The 27,028-nt window shown below is 36.6% G+C and overlaps 1 pseudogene; it reads right to left on the reverse strand.

The window, feature by feature from the left end:
• Positions 1-388: 388 nt before the first annotated feature.
• On the reverse strand, positions 389-27,028 carry LOC128652667 (neuronal membrane glycoprotein M6-b-like; annotated as a pseudogene).

The raw sequence follows: 27,028 nt of genomic DNA on the forward strand, positions 1-27,028 counted from the left end.
TGGTGATAAAAGTAAATTGGAAAGTTGTGTAAAATGAAATGCCCTATTTTAATCAAGTTTTTTTTGGACTTGACTGTCCCTTTAAAAGTTTCTTCACAGCACCAACAAATTCTAAAACAGTCTCTCTTATAGCACCAAGCTGAAAAGGAGTCTAAACAAGGCACATACATGTTTATTATTCATACATTTTTTTTTTTTTAAAGTGCCAACAATCTCTAGTGAACATTCAGTTAGGTAGGATGATGTAACCAGACCTTAATCACTGTAGAATTCACATAAAATCAGTTTGCTTCTCTACAAGGCTAAATAAAGCTTGCTATTTACAAAAAAAAAGTAATATAAAATTCTAAATGCTAAACTTTCTTTTAGTCCAGGTTGTCAGTGGTAGTTTAAGCTACAACAATGCAGTCTCTAATGTTCTGGCTCAAACGCATTAGAATTTAGTGCGGCAATCTTCCTGACTCTTAAACTTCAAAACGGCATAGTTATATGTGGTAGCCATCATGTAGATCAGCAGTGCAATAACTGTAGCGCCAGCACCAGCACAAGTCACAATGAATAGGTGGTAAGACATGTAAAACTCACTGGTTTTGCATATGCTCTCCAAAGCTGATCCACATGCTTTTCCAGGTAAAGCATTCCGTGGAATAATACCATACTGCCTGATGTCCACACATGTCTGGTCTGGTGAAGTAGTCATATTTATAGGCAATGATTTAATAACTTCACAAGATGATCACAGGTTGTAAAACATTAATACTGGAACAGCAGAAAAGCCAAAGACACCAAGCCAGGCAACTCCAAGGACATATGTAAGAAATACAAACATGCCACTGATACATCTTCCACAAGCAGTGGTTTTGAATTCACTGTGCATTTCCTTTACAGCACTTGTTGTGCAGAAACCTTCAGCCAATATAATGATTCCATACAAGAAGAAGAAGGATGCAATTCCATAGATAACATACTGCATTAACTGTATTACTTCAGTCAGAAGGGCATGATCGCTGACGTTTGCTCGAGGATGGATACTGTTCCAGTAAGTGCCACATGACCGCAGCCACAGAAAAGCACCACTCCAGAGAAGCACAAGATGGTAGCCACTAGCGACACATATGGAACGCCTCCCAGGCACTTAATACAGCATTCAAAGCAACTAATGCTTGTTTTTTTGTCTTGATCTGTCCTTTCCCCTTGATGCGCTTTGTGTCTATGTCCTTTGTGCCCTAATGCAGAAACAGTCTCCCTTTTCCCATCAGAGTCTGTATCCCACTCTCATACACCAACATCATTTAGCCCAAAACGTTCTCTTAATATTCTTGGTTGAAAGCGAAACCTAGGAGGTTCATATACAAATTTCTTAGACCTTGAAGACTGCCTCTAATCTGAAAGCATTTTGACCACTAGAAGGCATTAGTTCATGTGTTTCATATATATAACATTGAGCTCATGCACGTGAAATTACCCTGGAGTGAGCACAGATTGGCTAAATTGCAAGTCTGTCAAAAGAACTAAAATAAGGGGACAGTTTGCAGAAGCATAGATACAAGGTAACCACAGAGGTAAAAAGTATGTTAATATAACAGTGTTGGTTATGCAAAACTGTAGAATGGGTAATAAAGGGATTATCTATCTTTTTAAACAACAATAATTCTGGTGTTGACTGTCCCTTTAAACACAGTTGGAGACTAGAAATACTATTTTGAAATTGAATGAATACATAGCTAAACATTCTATTATTCTAACGAATATTTTCGAATTTTATTGAAAAATTCGAAAACGAAAATTCAAAAATAGAATGTTAGAATATTATATAAACATTCGAAATTCGATTCGAACGAACGAAAGTATCAAAATTAGTTTTAAATTTCGAATTTTTAGAGACATTTGCCCATCCCTACTATTAAGTACATAAACTGTAATACAGTTTTATCAATACAGTAACAATAAACATTATATGACTTTGTTGTGTAGTTATTGTAACATATCAATAAAGACTGAATAAAAAAGTCCTTTAACATGACGTAATTTGATGTTGTCATATGTGTATACATAGACCTAATTGAACCTTCCTATGTCAGATTTTAAAGGAGCGGCAAAGGGACACTAAACAACACGTAGTTACCTTCCATACCTCTGTGCTATATACTGATCCCACATAAATTGAATCTGTTCATACATAGGCCTGGTTTTATTCCTAGTAATTACTCTAGAATTTTTATTATTTAAAAAGATAGATAATCCCTTTATTACCCATCCCCCCATTTTGCATAACCAACACAGTTATATTAATATACTTTTTACCTCCGTAATTACCTTGTATCTAAGCCTCTGCAGACTTCCCCCTTATTTCAGTTCTTTTGACAGACTTGCATTTTAGCCAGTCAGTGCCCCCTCATTAGTAACTCCACGGGCTTGAGCACAATGTTATCTCTATGGCACACATGAATGAATGCCCTCTAGCTGCAAAAAATGGTCAAATGCATTCAGATAAGAGGAGGCCTTCAAGGTCTTAGAAATTAGCATATGAATCTACCTAGGATTAGTTTTTAACTAAGAATACCAAGAGAACAAAGTCAATTTGATGATAAAAGTAAATTGGAAAGTTGTAAAATTACATGCCCTATCTGAATCATGAAAGTTTAATTTTAAATAGATTGTCCCTTTAACTGTTTTGCAAAACAAAAAAGTGTCACAAAACACAAGAAAAATACATTGCAAAGTACACTTACACTCATAATAACGCCATCTAATAAAAATTATTAAAAAAAAATATTGCACACAAAAGTTTTAAAGGCCCAAAGATACGAGATCTCAGGTGTTAGAAGGAAAAAAAAGGCTGCAAAGGGCTTTAACACAGAGATTAGCGATGTGCACGGGAAACATTTTAGTTTCTTCTGAAATTTTTGTTTAATTTAAAATAAAATGTTTGTTTTAGTTCATTTTTGTACATGGTCATATTAATTTCAAACTAATTTCTTTAGAAATTTTCATTTTAACTAAAATTTTTGTTTTGAGCTACAGTGACGATTTTGGCTATTTTGAAGCTGTAATCAGCTTTCTTTGCTTTCGTTTTGTCATCTATGTAATTTTTTAACGTAACTTAGTAATTTTAACTTAGTACTAAAAACAAAAATGTCCCTTTAAGAGACACTAAGAGCAAATTAAAACACCAGCAGCCACTAGCAGCAATGCAACAAAAGGTAAAACATAAATTTATAAACATGCAACTTATATAACTTAGTAAAAAATTGTTTTTTTATTAACAGTACTGAAAACAAAAATGTATTTATTTATAAAATATTTTACCAGGAAGGATACGTTGATATTTCTCTCGTTTTCAAGTCTATCCTGGGTCCACAAAACATTGCAATTGATACAATAGGGTACAATAAAATACAAAAACAATATTAATACACAATATATGCAAAATTTAACATAGAACAGGTAGGAAATATATAATCAACCATGACAGGTGCGTTCTGTTTTGAGATATGCAGAGAGGGATCTCTTAAAGGATTTTAGGCTTGCGAAAGGTTTGAAAGTGTGCGGGAGGAAATTCCATAACTGTGGCGCTCTGTAGGAAAAGGAGGATCGAGCTGCTTTCTTTTTGTATTGAGGCAAGCTAAATAATGTGCTGGTACTGGATCAGAGGTTATAGGAGGTGGAAATAGCCAGGTGGAGCATTCTGCTCAGGTAGGATGGGAGCTTCCCAGAAAGGCTCTTAAACACAAGGCAGGAAAGATGGAGGGTGCGTCTGGATTCCAGCGTCAGCCAGTTTAGTTCTTTTAGCATGTCACAATGATGGGTCCTGTAGTTACATTGTAACACAAAGTGGCAGAACGAGTTATACAGTGTATTAAGTTTATTAAGGTGAGTTTGCGGTGCAGGTGCGTATACTACGTCCCCGTAATCCATGATAGGCATCAGCATTTGCTGTACAATCTTTTCCTTTACTGTAGGGCTTAGGCAGGATTTGTTTCTGTACAGGGCACCTAGTTTTGGATAAAGTTTAGATGCAAGTTTTTCTATGTGGAGGCCAAAAGATAGATTGGGGTCTAACAACATACCCAAGTATTTGAAAGAGTGGACTGCGGTCAGCGTGCAATTGGATTTTGTTTTGATGCGTAGATGGGAATTTTGTAATTTGTGTAATTTAGGTCCCGTTCCAAAGATCATTGTGACAGTTTTGTCAGTGTTCAGGAAGAGTTTGTTTTTTGAGATCCACTTTTCTATGAACTGGTCTTGGAGCACTGCTTCAAGCTACGGCAGATCGGATTTGTTTAAGAGACACTAAGTGCAACCGCTAGCAGCAATTTTAAGAAAAGGTAAAGAGAACATTTTAAACAAAGAACTTGTTTTAAAACTCAAACTATTAGTACTAAACTGCTGTACTAAAATTTTAAAATTAAATATTTATCAATTTACAAACAAAAATCTTGAACTTTACAACTAATCTGCAGTCCTGCAGATAAAAATATTTAAAATAAATAAATTAAATCTGTAGATTAGAGATAAATAAATTTATACACCAATTTTGCTCTATTTCAGAAATGTGTTTCCTAATAGGCTCTAGCCAGTTGATTTAGAAATGTTTGCTGGTTGAAATTGGTTCAATAATTCCTCTTTTAAGACTACCTCTTCCTGTAGATTTTAGCCCTCATGTATATTAAACATATAAGGCTCAAATGATTATTTCCACTTCTAATGTAGAATTAGTTTATTATTGCTCTGTATAAGAAATAGGAAAAGTGAGAAACTGTTATATCTATATTTAGAATGGGAAACCTGTACATTCTGCGAGTCATGTTAAAGGGACAGTCTACCATAGAATTGTTATTGTTTTAAAAGATAGATAATCCCTTTATTACCCATTCCCCGGTTTTGCAAAACCAACACAGTTATATTAATGTACTTTTTACCTTTGTGATTACCTTGTATCTAGGAACCTTCTTCCAGCCCCCTGATCACATGACTGTGACTGTTTATTATCTATTGTCTTAAATTTAGCATTGTATTGTGCTCGATCTTAAAGGGACAGTCAACCCAAAAATTACTGTTACTTATTTAGATTAGTTCATTAACAATCTTTACATCAAACTCTAGCCCAATTTTCATCTAAATACACTTTGGCAGAAAATACACTTACTAGATCTCATCTGGCTGTTTTGAAATGGTCACCTGACTCCTCCTTCTCTCACGTCTCTCAAAAGCTTGAGCTGCAGCAATAGTACAGATCCTCTCATCCCTGCACGCTCACGCTCCTTTCATTCAGTTCATTGGCGCTCTAATAGCTTGTTCCACGTCTGGATCTGCGTATATGGATTATGCCAAGTGAAGCAAATCTCTGTATGTGATACATAGCCTAACGTTTTCAGGCAGTGAGGAGGACGGTGTAGCAGATTACACGCAACACTTAGTATATCAGGAGTCAGACGAAGCGCAGCCGTGGAACAAGCTATTAGAGCGCCTCTCATTCCTGGGCTGTGCACACTGGTCGCTGCTGTGATATGGTGACAAATACTGTGTCATGTGACTGCACCAGTAACGTAACTCATGTACCCACTAGTAAGTCAGCACTCTAGTCACACAGTAATGGTAAAAGGAGCTGGGTGTAAAATCCGCTTATACTCAGATGTTTTATCTAACTTACACCATGTAACAATAGACATTGTATAAAAATGGAAATTACAAGCAATGCATTAAAATACCTTTAGAATAAAAATCTGTTTGTATTTGCATCTGTGACATGCTTTATAACTTCACTAGTGCTACTCTCAGCATGTGCAAGATAAAATGTGCACGGACTACACAAATTAGCCATTTTGGCATCAGGGTCCCAATGAACTGAATGAAAGGAGCGTGAGCGTGCAGGGATGAGAGGATCTGTACTATTGCTGCAGCTCAAGCTTTTGAGAGACGTCAGAGAAGGAGGAGTCAGGTGGCCATTTCAAAACAGCCAGATGAGATCTAGTAAGTGTATTTTCTGCCAAAGTTTATTTAGATGAAAATTGGGCTAGAGTTTGATGTAAAGATTGTTAATTAACTAATCTAAATAAGTAACAGTAATTTTTGGGTTGACTGTCCCTTTAAATAACGTTCTGTGCCTGAACACAGTGTTATCTATATGGCCCACGTGTACTTTCTGTCTCTTTGTGTTGAAAAGAGATTTAAAAAGCCTGTGATAAGAGGCAGCCATCAAAGGCTTAGAAATTAGCATATGAGCCTACCTATGTTTAGTTTAAACTAAGAATAACAAGAGAAAAAAGCAAATTTGATGATAAAAGTAAATTGGAAAGTCGATTAAAATTAAAAGTCCTACCTGAATAATGAAAGTTTAATTTATACTTGACTGTCGCTTTAATTTATGTATAAAATACTCCCACTCTCATATTGTCGATTTGACATACTTCATAATTTTCCTATGTAATTCACAAACAGTTTATTTCATGTCATTTCTAGATATTCTGTAATGACTCTATATGTTTTTGTCCACATTGGTGTGTTGTATCTTTGTTTTTGTTTACTATTTTGTTTTCTGTGTCTTGTTCTGTTCTTAGTTGTTATTAATATAAAATTAAGACGCACTTGTTCAGCATAAGGTTGTACCTGACTAATCCTTATTGTACCCCTCAATACTTACATTTCTTTTATATAGCGTCAATGTTCTCTATTCAGACTTGTGCAGCCCATATATACGTATGAGTAATATTTGTCTTAGTTAATCCCTCATATGATTTTATTATGCAAAACAAAACAACAGCTTTCTAATGATTGCATTAGCTGATTTCTGTATTGGGGGTAGAAATAACCACCTTTTTCTGTAACACTCAATGGCAACTGTACCGCACCGTTTGGCCGGCTTTCTCAAGAATGAATAGTACCTCCTAATAAAAAAATATGATATTGTGTTATTAAATGTTTAAAGTACTGTTTGTATATGAAAGGAAACATTTTAGTGCTGTTTAACTTTTTATTTTGCTACTTGCTCTGTTACGATACGTGTTCTTATTATATTGTGTTGTTTACAAGCCCATCCTATTATTAACTTGGTTTACCAATACCAGTTGTTTCCATCCTATAAATTATGACTCTCTCTAAGGAGGTACTATTCACTCTTGAGAAAGCCGGGGCGCTCTACCGGCGAAACACGTTTAGTCTTTTTGTCCTGAATGAGGATCCGTAGGAGAGGTTTTGGTGTGGCGTCAGCTGGATTTCTGGTGCCGCTAGCCGGGAACTTCAAACGGAAGTTGCTATTTGGCAGAGACGCTGACTGCATTGTTACCTTGTGTTCCTTCTGGATCTATGTTTTTTTGGGGCTTGTTGATTTTAAATGTCTAGTGAGTATATTACTACTAGCGTGTTGTGCATATCATTTGAATAAACACTACCTTGAATCGAGGATTGCGCTGACTCCTTTTGTGTCTTACAGCTTTCCGATTACCTGTCTGTGGATAAGGAACCTACAGAGCAGTGTACAGCTGCATAAAAAAGAATATATATATATATATATATATATATATATATATATATATTAGATGGTATATTATAATCTCTTTAAAGCGGGCATAAGCAATAGCAAATGTCTCTCAGTGAGGGGGCACAGTCACAAAGGTGCTGCTGGCACACTGAAATACACAGGTCTGAGGCTGAAATATATTAGGCAGTAACTTATAATTCCCTCTTTCACTTCACTTCTTCCACCTGAGAATGCTGAACAGGCAGAAAACGTCACCAGCTTCCACTGACAGGCTGATAGAACCTGTCAATCACTGCTTCTTCCTGTTTTTCATTCATTGGCTAAAGCCTGCCTGGATCATAAAAACAGCATCCAAAAATAAAAATGTAAAAGAAAATAATGCACATTTGTTTTCTTTTTCATTTTATTTTCATTTTCAGATTTTTCCATTTTCAGTATGCAAAGAAAATAACAAAAATGTAATTCTTCAGAAAAAAATGAACATCCCTCTCTTATACTGTAGAGATACATACATGCACATGTCTAAATATGTATATAGTTTGTATCTATAAGTCTATATGTGTATTTAAAAACACATAAATACATATATACACATATATAGACATATATATATATATAATTATATATATATATAATTATATATATATATATATATATATATATATATATATATATATAAGGGCATTGGAGCCCTTTGCTGTCAAGTAGAGGAAAATATGTAAAATCATATTTATGCAATATATTAATATTTAATAAATGTTTAACTATGTATTTACTGTTAATATTTCACATTCCAATGTTCTGCACATAGGGAAATATGTTATTATTTGTATTATTATACTTTATTTATGAAGCGCCAACATATTCCACTGCGCTGTCCATGGATACAATTCATTTAAATTAAACAATGATATAACACTTGTAAGAGACAAGACAAAATTTTACAAACACGTACAGGAAGAATTGAGAGCCTTATTCCCGTAGGAATTTACAATCTAGAAGGGTAGGAGGTTGAGAAACAGAAGGTGAGGACTGCAAGATTGAGAAAGATGTTAATGTAGAGTTATATAAGGGAAATGTTAGGTAAGTGAAATTCATTTATTGAGTTGGGTGGTAGGCTTCTCTGAACAAAAAAGTCTTTAGGGAGCATTTAAAGGAAGAAAGATTAGGGCAAAGCCTGACAGCACAAGAGAGAGTGTTCCAGAGGGTAGGTAATGCACAACAGAAGTCCTGCAGTCTAGCATGGGAAGAGGTGATAGTCAAAGATGCAAGGAGCAGGTCATAGTTGGATCTTAGTGGGCGGGCTGGAGTCTACTTGTTTATTATAGAGGATAGGTAGTGGGGAGCGGCGTTGGTTAGAGCTTTTTATGTAAGAATGTTTAATTTAATTCTGCTGTGAATGGGGAGCCAATGAAGGGACTCGCAGAGAGGTGCAGCAGATACAGAGCGACAGGAAAGGTGGATTAGCCTGGCAGAGGCATTTAGGATGCATTGAAGGGGGGAGAGGCAGAAAAGAGGAAGGCCAGTAAGTAGGTTATTGCAGTAGTCAAGTCGGGAAATAACAAGGAAGTGGATTATTTGCTTTGTGGTGTTAGCGCTCAGAATAGGGCAAATCTTGGAAATATTGCATAGGTGGTTGCGGCAGGATGAAGAAAGCAATTGAATGTGAGGGACAAAGGATAGATTTGAGTCAAGTTTAACTCCGAGGCAGCCGACTTGGGGCAATGGGGGGCTATGTTGAAAATGGTGATGCCATCGACAGGGATAGAAAAGGCAGAAGTCGGTGTAGAGCTTGAGGGGGGATTAATCTTCAAGGTATATATATATGTCTTGAAATCCTTTGAAGCCTTTGAAACGCGTAAGGAATATTTTTTAGTAAGGTCTAAATAAGCTATTTGGGCTGTTATTAATTTTTCCACACACCACTGTTTGTCAAGACTTACTGTTATTCGAATGGACTGTCTTTCTGATTTTTATACAATGAACAATTGATACCTCATATCTAATTGAGGTTGGAATGTGTAAGCAAGATTTACCTATGAGTTTAATAAAACTAATTTACTCTTAACCATACAATATTGCACTATCTTGTGTGTGTTTTTTGTCTTCTCTCCATCTGTATTTGCGGTGACAATAAGGGGAAGTGGGAAGTGGAACGAAATTAAGCAGCCTTGCAGTGGATCACAAACCGTCTGAGCAGCTGACAAATCTACAGATTGTGTATACAAGTGGCACTTACCTCATATGATTTAGGTAATTTCGAGTAAATAGGCATTCTACTTATTTTAAGCACGTTGACTGAGAATTTGGAATTCATCTTTTCTGCATGTGGGATACCATGGGATCAACGTTCTTTTATTCTCAATAAAAGTGGGACTGTTTTTGCTTGCATCTATAAGAACTGTGATCTGTGTGTTTTTTACGTAATAGAATTACAAACTCTATACATCACCTACTCTTTATAGAATATTTCATGTTGTGACATTATATTTCCAAATACTCTTTCCCTGCGCCCTTTTTCACCCATTCTTTTACTGTTTTTAACATTAGTCATTCTTTGGCGGGGGCCTTTGTTTGATCTATTGTTTGGTTATTTTGGCAGCAAATTAAGGCTTTTGAAAGTTCTGTTTGTCTGGAGTCATCATAATTGCTAAGCGCTGATTACCTTTTCTCTTTTTATATATATATATATATATATATATATATATATATATACAGGGAGTGCAGAATTATTAGGCAAATGGGTATTTTGACCACATCATCCTCTTTATGCATGTTGTCTTACTCCAAGCTGTATAGGCTCGAAAGCCTACCACCAATTAAGCATATTAGGTGATGTGCATCTCTGTAATGAGAAGGGGTGTGGTCTAATGACATCAACACCCTATATCAGGTGTGCATAATTATTAGGCAACTTCCTTTCCTTTGGCAAAATGGGTCAAAAGAAGGACTTGACAGGCTCAGAAAAGTAAAAAATAGTGAGATATCTTGCAGAGGGATGCAGCACTCTTAAAATTGCAAAGCTTCTGAAGTGTGATCATTGAACAATCAAGCGTTTCATTCAAAATAGTCAACAGGGTTGCAAGAAGCGTGTGGAAAAACCAAGGCGCAAAATAACTGCCCATGAACTGAGAAAAGTCAAGCGTGCAGCTGCCAAGATGCCACTTGCCACCAGTTTGGCCATATTTCAGAGCTGCAACATCACTGGAGTGCCCAAAAGCACAAGGTGTGCAATACTCAGAGACATGGCCAAGGTAAGAAAGGCTGAAAGACGACCACCACTGAACAAGACGCACAAGCTGAAACGTCAAGACTGGGCCAAGAAATATCTCAAGACTGATTTTTCTAAGGTGTTATGGACTGATGAAATGAGAGTGAGTCTTGATGGGCCAGATGGATGGGCCTGTGGCTGGATTGGTAAAGGGCAGAGAGCTCCAGTCCGACTCAGACGCCAGCAAGGTGGAGGTGGAGTACTGGTTTGGGCTGGTATCATCAAAGATGAGCTTGTGGGGCCTTTTCGGGTTGAGGATGGAGTCAAGCTCAACTCCCAGTCCTACTGCCAGTTTCTGGAAGACACCTTCTTCAAGCAGTGGTACAGGAAGAAGTCTGCATCCTTCAAGAAAAACATGATTTTCATGCAGGACAATGCTCCATCACATGCGTCCCAAGTACTCCACAGCGTGGCTGGCAAGAAAGGGTATAAAAGAAGAAAATCTAATGACATGGCCTCCTTGTTCACCTGATCTGAACCCCATTGAGAACCTGTGGTCCATCATCAAATGTGAGATTTACAAGGAGGGAAAACAGTACACCTCTCTGAACAGTGTCTGGGAGGCTGTGGTTGCTGCTGCACGCAATGTTGATGGTGAACAGATCAAAACACTGACAGAATCCATGGATGGCAGGCTTTTGAGTGTCCTTGCAAAGAAAGGTGGCTATATTGGTCACTGATTTGTTTTTGTTTTGTTTTTGAATGTCAGAAATGTATATTTGTGAATGTTGAGATGTTATATTGGTTTCACTGGTAAAAATAAATAATTGAAATGGGTATATATTTGTTTTTTGTTAAGTTGCCTAATAATTATGCACAGTAATAGTCACCTGCACACACAGATATCCCCCTAAAATAGTTATAACTAAAAACAAGCTAAAAACTACTTCCATAACTATTCAGCTTTGATATTAATGAGTTTTTTGGGTTCATTGAGAACATGGTTGTTGTTCAATAATAAAATTAATCCTCAAAAATACAACTTGCCTAATAATTCTGTACTCCCTGTATATATATATATTATACCAAAATACCATCAGATATATATAGAAATATGTATTTATGAATAAATAGAACATATTCTTTTGTGTGAAGAAATTAACTCACTTGAGAATATGAGTGTTGGTTAGCGCAAATGGAGTACTAGTTTTATTCCCACTTTTTCTTATCCCTTGACCTCAATCTTTTTTCTTTCAACCTGTAATACGAGAGGAACCTGACATGTGCAAAAAGTTTACTTCTAGCGCAATTAATGCTTTAGCGAAAGCGCTAAATAGTGCTCCACTCATAATCTGGCCCAGTGTTAGCACATGTATGTTTACATCGATTAGAACTTCCAAAGCGACTTGCTAAAAGACACAGAACACAGGTGATTAAAAGTCACATGCACCAATGGTGGAGAGGCACTCAATCCATAAATATTTATATACAGACAAGGCAAGATCTTTTAAACCTTCATGATATCTTAAAAGAACAGTAAAGTAAAAATTCCATGACTTTTTTTTCTATTATCCAATATTCTTAATTCGCTTGGTATCCTTTGCTGAAAAACATATTTAAGTAGGCTCAAGTGCAGGGAGCTAGCTGCGGATTGGTGGCTGCGCACAAATGCATCTTATTATTGGCTCACCCAGTATTCACCCCCACTGCAAAGAGACTTTAGTGCTAGGACTTCTAAGGGAGTGTGCATCTGGCATGTGCAGGCACAGTCATGCTATTTTTCTATTCAGTTTAAAGAAGTTTACTGTGAAATCTCACGAGAGTTAAGTGAAATCACAACAAAACAAAGCATGACCTCAGCAATGCTCAGCGTTTTATTTTTTGTTTGTTTTTTTCAACTTGTAGCTGTTCACAGGACATTTACTCTGGTGAGCTGATGAAATTTTGAGGTAAAATATCTTCCTTTTTACCTAGATATGTTCATGTTATATTTTATTGCCAGCTTTTTACAGTTGTGCTTCATCACTTTCAAGGGATTTAGCATAAGAGTATTATGTCCCTTTAAATAAATATTGGGTCCATTCCAAACCATCTGAAATTCTCATTTTTTTATATAAAAGAACAAATCAGACATTATTTTGTTTTTATATCAACATCGAAACAAAGTCTTTCCTAGCCAAAAACCCGAGGTTGATAACTCCCATGATATTAATTTTCCATTTCCTCACAACAGCACAATTAACAGCTGATAATGACAATCAATCACAGAAAACTGAATTGTGGTAATGGGGTTAATGAACTCCATGTGTGTAGCAATTAGACAGAGTGGTGTTTTTAATGTCATTTACAGATAGCCACACCCTGGTATTGATATCTCTATCGATTTTGCAACTGTTGAAATATAGTGGCTATGTTATTGTTTTTTACATTTAATTGATGAAGATGAACATGACATATTCAATCTCTTTTTTTTGTTATTTGCAATTCAATCAAAAAGTTCCGTCACAGCTGTTGGCATCAACAGTGCCATCTTGTTCTCAGCATGTGCATATTGGTGACCGATGTGTGTTATTGATCGATCTGTGGGTGTTGAGCATTTATCAAGTGCCTTTGGCTGTTAAACTCTGTTTTTATTTTCCAATGCAAAATGGTGATATTATTTGGATTGTGATTGCTACAATGTCAAAAAAGGGGTGAGGAAGCCAAAAAAACAGACAATAAACACGATCAACAAGATTAGAATTGACCCCAATGTTGGATAGATGTCAAGAGGGATTTTTAAAATATTAAAGGGATCCCTAATTTTTTGGGTAAAATTCTTTGCATTAATTTTTCTCCCAGTACACTAAACTATTAGAAGGGGAATATAGACACAGTAAGGATTTTCACTCCTGCAATGCGCAATTTCTTTGTGATGCACAAGTGTGCATCATGAATGTATGTGACGTATTCCCTGGGAGTGCTCATCACATATTCTCCTGAATTTATCAGTGCTCCAGCAGATTGAACAAAGAAAATTCTCATTTCGATGGTTGCTTGGTAGATAGAATCTTAACATTTCCCAAGCGCTTTGTATAGTAAGAGAAGTCTGTAATTTCTTTAAATTAAAGGGACATAGTACTCAACAATTTTTTTATCGTCTATATAAAAGATCATCTGTTAAACACAGTTTTTCTATGTGAAAATTGTTAAAGGAAGATTATACTCATATGCTAAAGCACTTGACAGTTTCTTCAGCTCACCACAGTAAGCGCTTTGTAACGTAAAGCTATTCTACTTACTACCATCTGCACAGAGGCGTAACTAGAAACCTCAGGGCCCCGGTGCAAGAATCCATGAAGCCCCCTCCCAAAAAATATTTTAGATTTTTATACATTTAAATTTTTTATTTTATTTTTTGTAACATGTAACACAATAAAAAATCTGTTAACCATGTCAGCTTACACTTTACATGAGAAAGGGACAAACACTCCTGCACTGTGTGACCAAAGAAGGAATACAGTGACAGACATGCCCAAGCACTCATTTGTTAATTTTTAGAAAACAACATAGCACAGGCCTGCACATGGTGTGTATATGACTGTGTCACAATTACTTTAAATGACTGCACCACAGTCTGCAGACTATCCGCACTTCTGTCACTGACTGTCTCGCTCTCTCTGCTCCTCATGCAAATGAAATGGCACATACAGGGCGGAGGAGGAGTCTCTAATACTGCCCGGTGCTTGCAACAGTCTGTAATTATTTATAGGCTGGTGACTGAAACTTTATGTACTGTGTAATGCAGAGCAGATTCAGTATATTATTATTGAGTTAATACCTGGGTTGTGCTGTATTGCAGAATATATCACATGATGTTGTGTTAGTGTCACTCACCTATTCAATATCAGAGCTGGAGCTTCTATACTTTATAACTGTCACCGAATTAAAGTTAACTCGAAGTTTAAAATCTATTTAGTGGATTAATATTGAGATATTCCTAGTGTATGTATATATATATATATATATATATATATATATATATTTATATATGAAAGGGAATAAAGAAGGAACAAGATGGAATAGTTCCAAACTAGAGCGCTAGTATAAAAGAAAAGGAAAATAGCCAAAAAGCAGCTAGAGACTATAGTATATCGGCCTCAGACAATAAGCAAATAAAAAATGAATAAATCAAAAAGAGTGTCTCCAGCACTGAGACTATGGCGGTAGAGTAAATCTAAAACACAATGTATACATTGAGATCGATAGCAACAACAGAGATAGTTGTAACAATAAAGTGAGCATAAACCAAACATGCAACAATTAGTATAAAAACATCAGTCCACAATATTGTATCAGATGCACAGATAAATTAACGATACAGTTAGTAGGTGCACTTGTTTAAATGTGTGCAAAGTCTCAAAGAGTAGACTATAGGCGATGAAGTGAAGCAGTAGTAGAAATTCCTACTTTCAGGAGAGAACCTCAATCCTATGAGGTAAGATAGTGGCCCAGATATAGGAGGCAAGTCAGAGTCGCACCTGTTATCCTAAGGAGACTTTTCCAAGATAGGAACCCCCACTTCAATAGGATGCTGCAGTCAGTGATAACTGATAGATGTTCAGATGAATTGTGAGGTTACACGCTATAGATAAAAAACAGGTATTTGCAAGAAACTGGAGTAACACCGGAGACCCGCTCGATCCTAACGCATTTCGACTTCTTCATCAGAGGAGTGTGGTGGTTTGAATAATTACCTGGTGATTGGGCGGGTCAAAAGGCGTTGGACAAGATAATTAGCTAAAAACAGATCACGTGACCATAGTCTCAAAAGACATCATAGGATGCTAGGAAGTGAAAACAAAAAGAAAGCGCCTCATGGTGTAGTAATCTCAACTAGATGTGAAGCAATGTGTAACAATGGTGAACAGGTACTCACAAGTGTGATGGCACTCTTAGTGAAAAAAAATGCAAATGAGCAGGCTGACCTTTAACAGCAGTCAGTACACTGGAAGGACGATGTCTTAAAGGTAGCAGGGGGAGACAGAATAGATATCCACAGTCAAGCTGATATCCCCTTATCCGTATGGGGTGATGAGCATATCCTCCAAATGGAGCAAGGTAAGACCTCTGGATATCGTCTCGGCTACGGAGAGTTCAGGGCGGGAGGGCAAGGTGAAGCCTCCAGATGTCATCTCAGCTGCAGAGGATTCGGACCAGAGGGTAGCAATATAGAGAAACCTACAAGGAAGGAGTGATGTTTGCTCCTAATGACTGGTCTGTCAGATCTCTGAGCCTCTGGGGCCTATCTATCAAGCTCCAAAAGGAGCTTGACGGCCCGTGTTTCTGGCGAGTCTTCAGACTCACCAGAAACAACAGTTATGAAGCAGCGGTCACAAAGACCGCTGCGTCATAACCCTGTCCGCCTGCTCTGAGCAACAATTAAACCCGATCGAGTATGATCGGGTTGATTGACACCCCCTGCTGGCGGCCCATTGGCCGCGAGTCAGCAGGGGGGTGGCGTTGCACCAGCAGCTCTTGTGAGCTGCTGGTGCAATGTTAAATGCGGAGAGCATATTGCTCTCCGCATTCAGCGATGTCTTGCGGACCTGATCCGCACTGTCGGATCAGGTCTGCAAGACATTTCTTAAATACTGTATGCCTCACAGTGTCTGCCTTCAATCAAGCTTTCCTGTCTTAGGAAATGCTGGAATTGCCCATAGGGTATATTATTGATCCACTATCCACCTGCAAGTAACCATTACTATCCGTTTCTTTGCAATAAATGTTAGTATAAATACATACATCTTCATGGAATATACTCAGATCTAGAAATGTAATGCTATCCTTTTCCAATCTATGAGTGAATTTTAAATTCATATTATTGTTGTTAACAAAATCAACAAATTGCTGAAAAATTGTCTTTTCTACATCCCAAATTAGGATAATGTCATCTATAAAGCATCCCCACCAGACTATATGTTGTCTGTATGGGTTGTTTTTATAGATGAAATGTTCTTCCCAGTGAGCCATATATATGTTAGCGTAGCTAGGGGCCATTATGGTCCCAATAGCTGTCCCAATAGTCTGAAGAAAAAAATCATTAGAAAAATCAAAAAAGTTTTTTTCTAATACAAATTTGGTACAATTTAAGATAAAATTTTTGGTCCTCAGTTAGCTCAGATTTCGTTTTCAAACATTCTTGGATAGCTCTTATACCCAAATTATGTGGTATGCTCGTATAAAGAGCAGCCACATCCAGAGTTGCCCATCTATAGCTATTTTTTCACTCATATTTCTGAACCTTCTTGATGGTGTGTGCTGAATCTCTAAGATAGGAATGTAGAGTGGGTACTATGGGTTTTAAAAAGAAGTCTACGTATTCTGATATGTGGGCTGTTAAAGAATTAATGCTAGACACTATCAGTCTACCTGGAGGTTTTTTAGTATATTTGTGCACCTTGGGTAAATGGTAAAATGTAGCTATATGAGGATTCATATTGTACAAGTACTTAAAACTCGTATTTAAAATACCCATATATTTGTCTGTATCCAGGAAGGAGAGGTATTCTTTAAGAAAGAATTGGATATTGGAGTTTTACATAGGTGGAAGTTTTATTTAAGAGTTTATATGCTTCTTCCAAGTAGTCCTTTCTATCTTGTATAACCATTCCCCCTCCTTTGTCTGTTTCCCTTATTCTCTTTCAGTTTACGTAAGACTTCCTTTTCAGATTCTTCATATTATCTTTTTTTTATTTTATAGTTTTGACATAAATCATAAAAATCATTTTGCACTAAGTCACAAAATGTGAGAATGCAGTGTCCTTTGGACTGTGTGGGAAAGAAGATAGAAGCTGGCCTCAAATTAGAATAGTAGCCTTTATTTTCTTTTACTAGAGAATCTATTTCTTCACTAGGTAGGGGGATTGCTCTCTGCCTCCAATTCTTCAAGTGCTATTAGTGCATCTAGATCTTTATCAGTTAAGCTTAGTCAATATTTTCATAGGACTTCGTTTTATCAATTTTTGCTTTTTCAAAGTGTCGCTGTAGGGTTCAGTTACTTACAAATTTATGAAGGTCAATAAAAAGGTCAAAAGGATTACGGCCTCTTGTTGGGGCAAAATTAAGTCCTTTCTTAAAGGGACAGTATACACTCATTTTCATATAACTGCATGTAATAGACACTACTATAAAGAATAAGATGCACAGATACTGATATAAAAATCCAGTATAAAACTGTTTAAAAACTTACTTAGAAGCTGTCAGTTTAGCTCTGTTGAAAAGGTAGCTGGAAAGCCCACTGCATGTGGGAAATAAGACACTCCCCCTTCTTTTGCATATGAAATGACCCTTTACACAAACAGGAGCAAGCTGGAGAAACTAGCTGACGGTATTCACATAAAACTTTGGGGCTTGGTTAGGAGTCTGAAAATCAGAGCAATGTTACTTAAAAATAAGCAAAACTAATAATTTATTTTAAAAAAAACTTTATGGGCTATATAAATAGATCATCTACAATACATTTATGTAAAGAAAAAAATGAGTGTACAATGTCCCTTTAAGGACATTAATTTCACTTAGACTTAAAGGGTATTTTGATAAATTAAATATCTTAATTAATTGTCCAGATTCCTTCTCTGAGTTCTTTTTCAATTGGAGTCTGTTTTGTACCAGTACTCCTCCTCTCTTTCCTCTTATTGTTCTTTTCTTTTTCTGTTGTTCTCTACTAACCACTGTGGTTTTAATTTGATATTTGTGTTTTCTACATCTCTTTGTCCTGCATATTGAGTCTCTATAGAATTTTGTAAAGGGTATGACCCCACCCCCCCCCTTTGTTCTTTGTCCTAAAAAAAAAAAGAGTTTTTAGGGGAGACTTGTTTTTTATTATTTTTCTTAAAAAAACTGTATTCTATTCTCATTATCATTGTTTATCCTCAAATTATATTGATGATTGTACGGAAAATGTTGATGTCTATATTCTGTGGGAGTAGAAGTGATGAACATAGGGTCTAAATGACTGTCCATTTAGTCTTTTATTACTATAGTCCCTATATTCATAATTAGTGTAGGGCCTTCCATTATGCTCCCCTTTAGGGTGATTCTGTTTGAAATGAGTATACAAAGTTTTTCTATTTTTCTGCATTGCTTCTGGAGTTTTATATGTGAATTTGGCAGTTTCCTCCCTATTAAAAAAAGTCTCTACACGATTTCTTCTATTTGGGGGGCTGGGGAATTAGTTGGTATTTCATCTGTTATATCTTCCCATACTTCATTTTCACTATCTTTAACCCCATTCGCAGGATCAACCTGTTCTTGTTCTAAGATGTTATTTTTTCAGCTAGACCCCTTAAGAATTTATTTTTCTTTTAAGCTTCTACCATTAATTCAAATTACTTATTTTCTTAATCAAAATCCTTAAGGGAAGTACACATTTAAACAAGTGCATCTACTAACTGTATCGTTAATTTGCCTGTGCATCTGATACAATACTGTGGACTGATGTTTTTATACTAATTGTTGCATGATTGGTTTATGCTCACTTTATTGTTACAACTGTTGTTGCTATTGATCTCTCTGTGTACAACGTGTTTTAGATTTACTCTACCCCCATAACCTCTTAACGCTGGAGGCGCTAAGACCTGAGACCCTTTTTAACATCCCTCCCTTCATATGTCCAAGACTCTTTAGAGGTATTAAAAAGACTGGATGGTCTTTCTTTGGATAGTAAAACTCTATTGGTAACAATTGACATAGAGGCGTTATATTCCTCAATACCCCATGAAAAAGGCAGAAAGGCAATGGAAAAGTTCTTGGAACAAAGAGGTTCAAAATATCAATCACATACAAAATTTGTATTGAATCTATTAGAATTCTTGTTAAAACATAATTAGTTTATGTTCAATAAAAGGGTTTATGAGCAGATACTTGGAACTGCAATGGGGACATGTTGTGCCCCAACTTATGCATGCCTTTTTCTGTGGCTTTGGGAAATGCAAGAAGTATATAATTTGGAAAACAGCCCGTTCAGCCTTTGGATGAGATTTATCGATGATGTTTTGATGTTCTGGGAGGGCACTGATGTGGAATTGCAAACATTTATGGTAAAATTGAACCAAAATGAATATAATTTAAAATTTACATATGAATATAGCAATACAGAAGTGTCCTTCTTAGACCTCAAAATAAGGAAAATGGGAAACAAGTTAGTTACTGCCACACATAGGAAAAAAACAGCAGGTAACACTCTATTAAGAAAGCCATCATCCTTCATATTTACTTAAAAACATTCCACAGGGACAATATCTTAGGCATAAAAGGAACTGTACAGATATTTCACAATTTAAAATTGAGGCAAGAGACATTCAAGAGAGATTTAAAGAAAGGGGTTATACACAGGGGGACTTTAAATAGAGCTTATACTAGGGCCCTAAATACAAACAGAGAACCCCTTTTATATAACAAACAGCATAAAGAGGATGATAATCATTTGAGATATGTAACTAAATATGATAACAGATGGGAGATGTATTAACAATTTACCCTGTTTTAGAAAAATTAGTAGGGACAAGACCAAAACTAACAGCAAGAAGGGCACCAAGCCTAAAAGATAAACTAGTGAAAAGTCATTATTCCAAACAGGAATCGAATTGGTTAAATAAATTAACACAAAAAGATGGGAATTTTAAATGCAAAACATGTTGAGTTTGCAAAAATTTACTGGTAGGAGAAAGTTTCATTGATAAATCAGGCAAAACAAGACACAAAGGGACACATAACATGTAGATCAGAGGGAGTAGTGTATATGTTAACCTGCAGTTGTCAGATGTATTACGTAGGAAAAACGTACAGAGAGTACGTGAGAGAATAAAAGAACATAAAAGAGATATTAAAAATAAACTATACAAAACAAGCAGTATAGCAAGACATTTTTGTATTATCATAAAAGCAACAAAAATGACTTAAGATTTAGAGATTTGGAAAAAAATGACCTGCAAGGAAGAGGAGGGGATTTGGATAAAATCCTATTGCAACAAGAATGTAAATGGATATATAATTTGCAGTCTCTAACCCCAAAAGGTTTAAATGAAGAGATTAATTATGCCTTATTTCTAAATGATTAGGGAAAATTTTTATTATTAATTTCTTTGTGTTTTTCTAGAGGTCAATATAGAACTAACCTCAATTTGGCTCTTCGTTCAAAATTACAAGGTTTATGCACGTAGTATGTATCCCTTTAAGAAAAACTCCATAGTCAAAATTAATCTAAGTTTGAGATAAAAAGTAAAGTGAATTGTATTGGAATAAAGTTAATTGTAGATATATAATACTTATACTTTTGATACATTTCTTGAAAAGAGCAACTTTTGAATAAGTCTTGTCTTGTCCTGATAAAAAGTAAAACTTGTTTGGAAAGTGAAATGACAGCTAAGCAACCGAGTATGTAAGCATCAAATTTCACCTGGCTGAAAAAAGTAATCAAAGGTAACAGGAGGAGTTACGTAAACGAATAAAAATCAACTATCTTGATGACATCATGAAAAGATTTGCCGGAAGAAGCCCTGAGCCACAGTGGGTGAAACGCGCGTAGCTTGGCGAACACACAGGTTGCTACAAGAGGGATGCGACTGTGAAGATATCCTATATCATTGAGGATTATTTTGCCCAATAGAGGTGACAATTGAAAAGCAGTATACAGTCCCGCGGAAGGAGGTGGAGATTTGCAGGAGCAACAAACACACTTCACGCTTGGCGTAGAGGAACAACACCTGTTCATAACTATCAGTCTGAATGGTGATTCGCATAGTGAAGGGGAGGAGGTCATTGGATTGACTGAGTGAGTAATATCTAAGTAACTGGTTCAGGCGGAGGACCGCACGGTGAAAAGATCTAACAAGTTTTGTATTATATGACCCTCTCTCTGATACCATTCTTAACTGGCATATACAAGGAACGGTAATATCTATAAGTGCAAAAGTTGTTGCTGAGAGCTGTATATATTGCTTGCAAGGATTCCCATAATTACGAGTTGAAAAATGGTTGAAAGTGAACCCAAATTGTCTAAAGGGATCATACAAGTGTGAATTGATACAAATTATTATGTTTCAGAATCCTTAAAGTGGCAAGGAAACACAGTATCAAAACATCAAGTCAAAGTATCCTAAAAGTGGTAAACTGAATTATTTATATCAGCTCTGGGGATCCCCAGTTCCAAAAGGAACTCTCTATATTGGGATTTGAATGATTAATAATTTGTGTATGGTACTATTAATCCTCATTTGTATATGTCGATATAGGTAAACGGTAATTTTGCCTTTAATTATAGGAATTGGTTGGCAAATAAATATGTTTAAAAGTACACTTTATTGGTAAATTGTTCTTTTTGGATATGAACAGATCTGTCAATCTATAGTCAAACCCTGATCCCAAAGGTTGCAATATAATTATTTAGCATGAATTGTTTTAGTGCTGGATAGGATTGGCTTTTTTCTTGTTTCTAGTATTTCTTTCTATATCTTTCTCTTTAATATTTCTATAAACTTTTTATTAGTGATATATATATATATATATATATATATATATATTCGGCTAGTAGGCGTCGGTTGAAGAGGATGGATCCGCGTCGGTTGGGAAGAAGATGGCTCCACTCCGCTCCAGAAGAAAGAAGATTGAAGATGCCGCTTGATAGAAGACTTCATCCCGATGATGGACTTCCGACTTCAGCCCGATGATGGAGTTCTTCAGCCGCCGCTTGGATCAAGACTTCGGACCCTCTTCTGGACCGATCGCTGAACCCGGTGAGGTGAAGACAAGGTAGGGAGATCTTCAGGGGCTTAGTGTTAGGTTTATTTAAGGGGGGTTTGGGTTAGATTAGGGGTATGTGGGTGGTGGGTTGTAATGTTGGGGGGGGGTGTTGTATGTTTTTTTTTTTACAGGCAAAAGAGCTGAATTCTTTGGGGCATGCCCCGCAAAGGGCCCTTTTCAGGGCTGGTAAGGTAAAAGAGCTTTGAACTTTTTTAATTTAGAATAGGGTAGGGCATTTTTTTTATTTTGGGGGGCTTTGTTATTTTATTAGGGGGCTTAGAGTAGGTGTAATTAGTTTAAGATTGTTGCAATATTTTTCTAATGTTTGTAAATGTTTTTTATTTTTTGTAACTTAGTTCTTTTTTATTTTTTGTACTTTAGTTAGTTTATTTAATTGTATTTATTTGTAGGTATTGTATTTAATTAATTTATTGATAGTGTAGTGTTAGGTTTAATTGTAGATAATTGTAGGTATTTTATTTAATTAATTTATTGATAGTGTAGTGTTAGGTTTAATTGTAGATAATTGTAGGTATTTTATTTAATTAATTTATTGATAGTGTAGTGTTAGGTTTAATTGTAACTTAGGTTAGGATTTATTTTACAGGCAATTTTGTAATTATTTTAACTAGGTAACTATTAAATAGTTATTAACTATTTAATAGCTATTGTACCTGTTTAAAATAATTACAAAGTTGCCTGTAAAATAAATATTAATCCTAAAATAGCTATAATATAATTATAATTTATATTGTAGCTATATTAGGGTTTATTTTACAGGTAAGTATTTAGCTTTAAATAGGAATAATTTATTTAATAAGAGTTAATTTATTTCGTTAGATTTAAGTTATATTTAACTTAGGGGGGTGTTAGTGTTAGGGTTAGACTTAGCTTTAGGGGTTAAAAAATGTATTATAGTAGCGGTGAGCTCCGGTCTGCAGATTAGGGGTTAATGTTTGAAGTTAGGTGTCGGCGATGTTAGGGAGGGCAGATTAGTGGTTAATACTATTTATTATAGGGTTATTGAGGCGGGAGTGAGGCGGATTAGGGGTTAATAACTTTATTATAGTAGCGGTGCAGTCCACTCGGCAGATTAGGGGTTAATAAGTGTAGGTAGGTGGCGGCGACATTGGGGGGGGCAGATTAGGGGTTAATAAATATAATATAGGGGTCGGCGGTATTAGGGGCAGCAGATTAGGGGTACATAGGGATAACTTAGCTGGCGGCGGTGTACGGAGCGGCAGATTAGGGGTTAAAAAATTTAATAGAGTGGCGGCTATGTGGGGGGACCTCGGTTTAGGGGTACATAGGTAGTTTATGGGTGTTAGTGTACTTTAGAGCACAGTAGTTAAGAGCTTTATAAACCGGCGTTAGCCCAGAAAGCTCTTAACTACTGACTTTTTTCTGCAGCTGGAGTTTTGTCGTTAGATTTCTAATGCTCACTTCAGCCAAGACTCTAAATACCGGCGTTAGAAAGATCCCATTGAAAAGATAGGATACGCAAATGGCGTAGGGGGATCTGCGGTATGGAAAAGTCGCGGCTGCAAAGTGAGCCTTAGACCCTTTCCTGACTGACTCCAAATACCAGAGGGCGGTAAAAACCAGCGTTAGGAGCCTCTAACGCTGGTTTTGACGGCTACCGCCCAACTCTAAATCTAGCCTTTTGTGTGCTATCCTATATTAAAAAAGGCTAGGTATGTTTGTCCAATTCAGTCATGCGCAGTAGAGACTGCAGCACGAGACAAACATACCTGGTCATAACTAAAGGAAGGATCATTCAGTGAGGATCTGACAGCAGAGAGGGGGGGGCGCATGTGGGGGGCGAGCCAGGGGGGCGAAAGTGGGGGGGGGGGGGGGTGCTGCACTGCAGAAAAAAAAGTTGAGAGCGGCAGGCAAGGTAAAGGAGGGAGGGAGATGGGATCCAAGTGGATGGGGATCTAGGCCCGTGTACACAGGCTTTAGGACTAGTTTATTAATAAAAGCATTATATTATCCTTTAAGAGAATGTCATCTTAAAGGGCCATAATACCCAAATGTTTAAACACTTGAAAGTGATGCAGCATAGCTGTAACAAGCTGACTAGAAAATATCACCTGAACATCTCTATGTAAAAAAGAAAGATATTTTATCTCAAAAGTTCCTCAGTAGCCACATCCCATTTTAAAGGATTTCTAAGCAGCATATTAGTATGTCTGTCCTGGGACAGCTGAAGGGATGAGCCTCGTGCACTCTCATGTTATTTCCCTATTCAGTTTAGGGAAGTTTACAATGAAATCTCATGAGATCACAGTAAAAGAGTTCATGACCTCAGCACTGCTGATGCTGATTGGCTGCTGTTCATTTCTTCATTTATTTTTATTTTTTCCCTGCAGCTGGGAGCAGCTGAATATAACTTTTTACACAGAACTTACTCTGCTGAGCTGAGGAAATTGTGAGGTAAAATATCTTCCTTTTTTACATAGAGAAGCTCAGGTGATATTTTCCTATCAGCTTTTTACAGTTATACTGCATCAGTTTCAAGTGATTTAGCATATGAGTATTATGTCCCTTTAACAAGTCGTGCCTTTATAAGACTGTCACTTAACATACGAGTCTAGATAAAGATTAATGCCTTCCATTGTAAAGGAATGTTGCAGCCCTCTTTGGTATCTAAGGGGTGGATCACAATATATCGACAATTTGCTCCCAAAATGGCTTTTAACTTTCCAAAACGAAATTGGGCAGTTTCTCTGGTGATCATAATGCAAAATAGATTAATTTGTTAAAATCCTGCAGCCATCAATTCCTTTTCAACATAAAAAAGGCCTTTTGGTGTGTTAAGTACCTATTCTTGAAATAAAAACTGGGAAGTCACCTGAAACTAACTGATACAATGGCCCTTCACACCTCTTAAAGAGCGTCAGTTTACTCAAAAAAAATCTCCCCTTTAATTTGTTTCCAATGATCCCCTTTACCTGCTGGAGTGTATTCAATTGTTTACAACATAGGATTTCCATTGGCATATGAAATAGTTTATTTAGCCTGTGGTATCCCCACCCACCCTGAAAGTTTTTGGCCTCTAGGCCAAGCTGTGTTAACACAGCCAGTAGAAGAAATTACACTCCCAGTGGGTTATATAAGAGATAAGGTAATAAAATGTTAATTTCTCATTGTTCTCTCCAAGTGTTGGTGATTGGTTTATGGACAGATATACGATAAAGAAGGTATATGTACACAATGTGATAAAGTAATGATTATACCTACAAGCTCAACCCATTTTATTAGGTTGTGGCTTCAAAACACAAAATCCATATATACAAATAAGCCTTAAAAAAGCAAATCTACATTTTATACTCTGCAGTTGGTAAAAAAAGTAATTGGAAACACATTAAGGGAAAAACTATTTTATAGTATACTGTCCCTTTAATGTGTTTCCAATTTCTTTTTTTTACCAACAGCAGAGTATAAAATAAATATCTTCTTTAGGTTTATGTTTGTATATTAAATAGCTGTTTTTGTTCTTTAAAATTACAATCCATTAAAATAAGTTAAGCTTGCAGGGAAATCAGAATTCATTATTTTATTGCTTTCTGTACACACACAATTTTTTTTTATATACCAAACCCAATATAGAGGGCCCGATGATCTAAAGGTCTTGGAGCTGGCAAGATTACTATAGAATTCTCACCAGTACTTCTATTTCTCTGGTGGAAAGATCTAAAGCTACTTTTTCCCTGAAAACAGGATGTCTCGCTAAGGGGCGTATACTATTCATCTGTCCACTGTTAGACAAATTGTCTATAAATGGAGATGATTTAGTACTGTGACTACTCTCCCTAGAAGTGACCGTCCAGCCGAGATAACTCTTGGACACACTGTTCAATTCTCAATGAGGTAAGAAAGAACCATAAAGTGACAACTAAAAACTTGAAGAAATTATCATGGGAACCGGTTAATATCTCTGTTCATGAGTTTAGTATATGAAAACATTGAACAGGCTTGGTATCCATGGCAGGACACCACGAAAAAAGCTGCTGCTTTCTAAAAAAAAAATTAAAAAAAATAATCATTCTCCGGGCTTCCGGTAAGGAGGAGCTAGATGGAGCACTCAACAGCAGTGTGCTACCTGTGTGCTACCTGAAGGACCTCTCCTGAGATCTTAATGGTCGTAGTCCGTTGTTGGAGTATCTTCTTTCCACTCCCTAGGACCAAGCCTTGTCGATATCAGGGCAGACCTGGAAGCCTGCACACAGCCGTTTGGGCTCATTCGCTAGGGCCACAGTCGGAGGGTCTACCCAAAAACCTGTCTTAAGTTAAAGCGCCCTTTTACCAAGGAGAGGAGAGCTAGGGCGTTGTGGCTAAGGAGCTGTGATGTGGCTGGAGATAACTGTTAACATTGCCCCTTGATTTTGCCAGACTACCGAGAGAGGAAATGGACAGACGGCAAAGTATGAATACCTGCGGAGGACATCCTCAACGCTGTGAGTAGTCGGCCCACAGAGAGACTCACCTGGCTGAGAGCGGAGTCGTAACAGAGGCTGATCACGCCCACATAGCACGCTTCTCACACGGAGCAT

The sequence above is a fragment of the Bombina bombina genome, chromosome 3, assembly GCF_027579735.1.
Source record: "Bombina bombina isolate aBomBom1 chromosome 3, aBomBom1.pri, whole genome shotgun sequence".
Classification (NCBI taxonomy): Eukaryota; Metazoa; Chordata; class Amphibia; order Anura; family Bombinatoridae; genus Bombina; species Bombina bombina.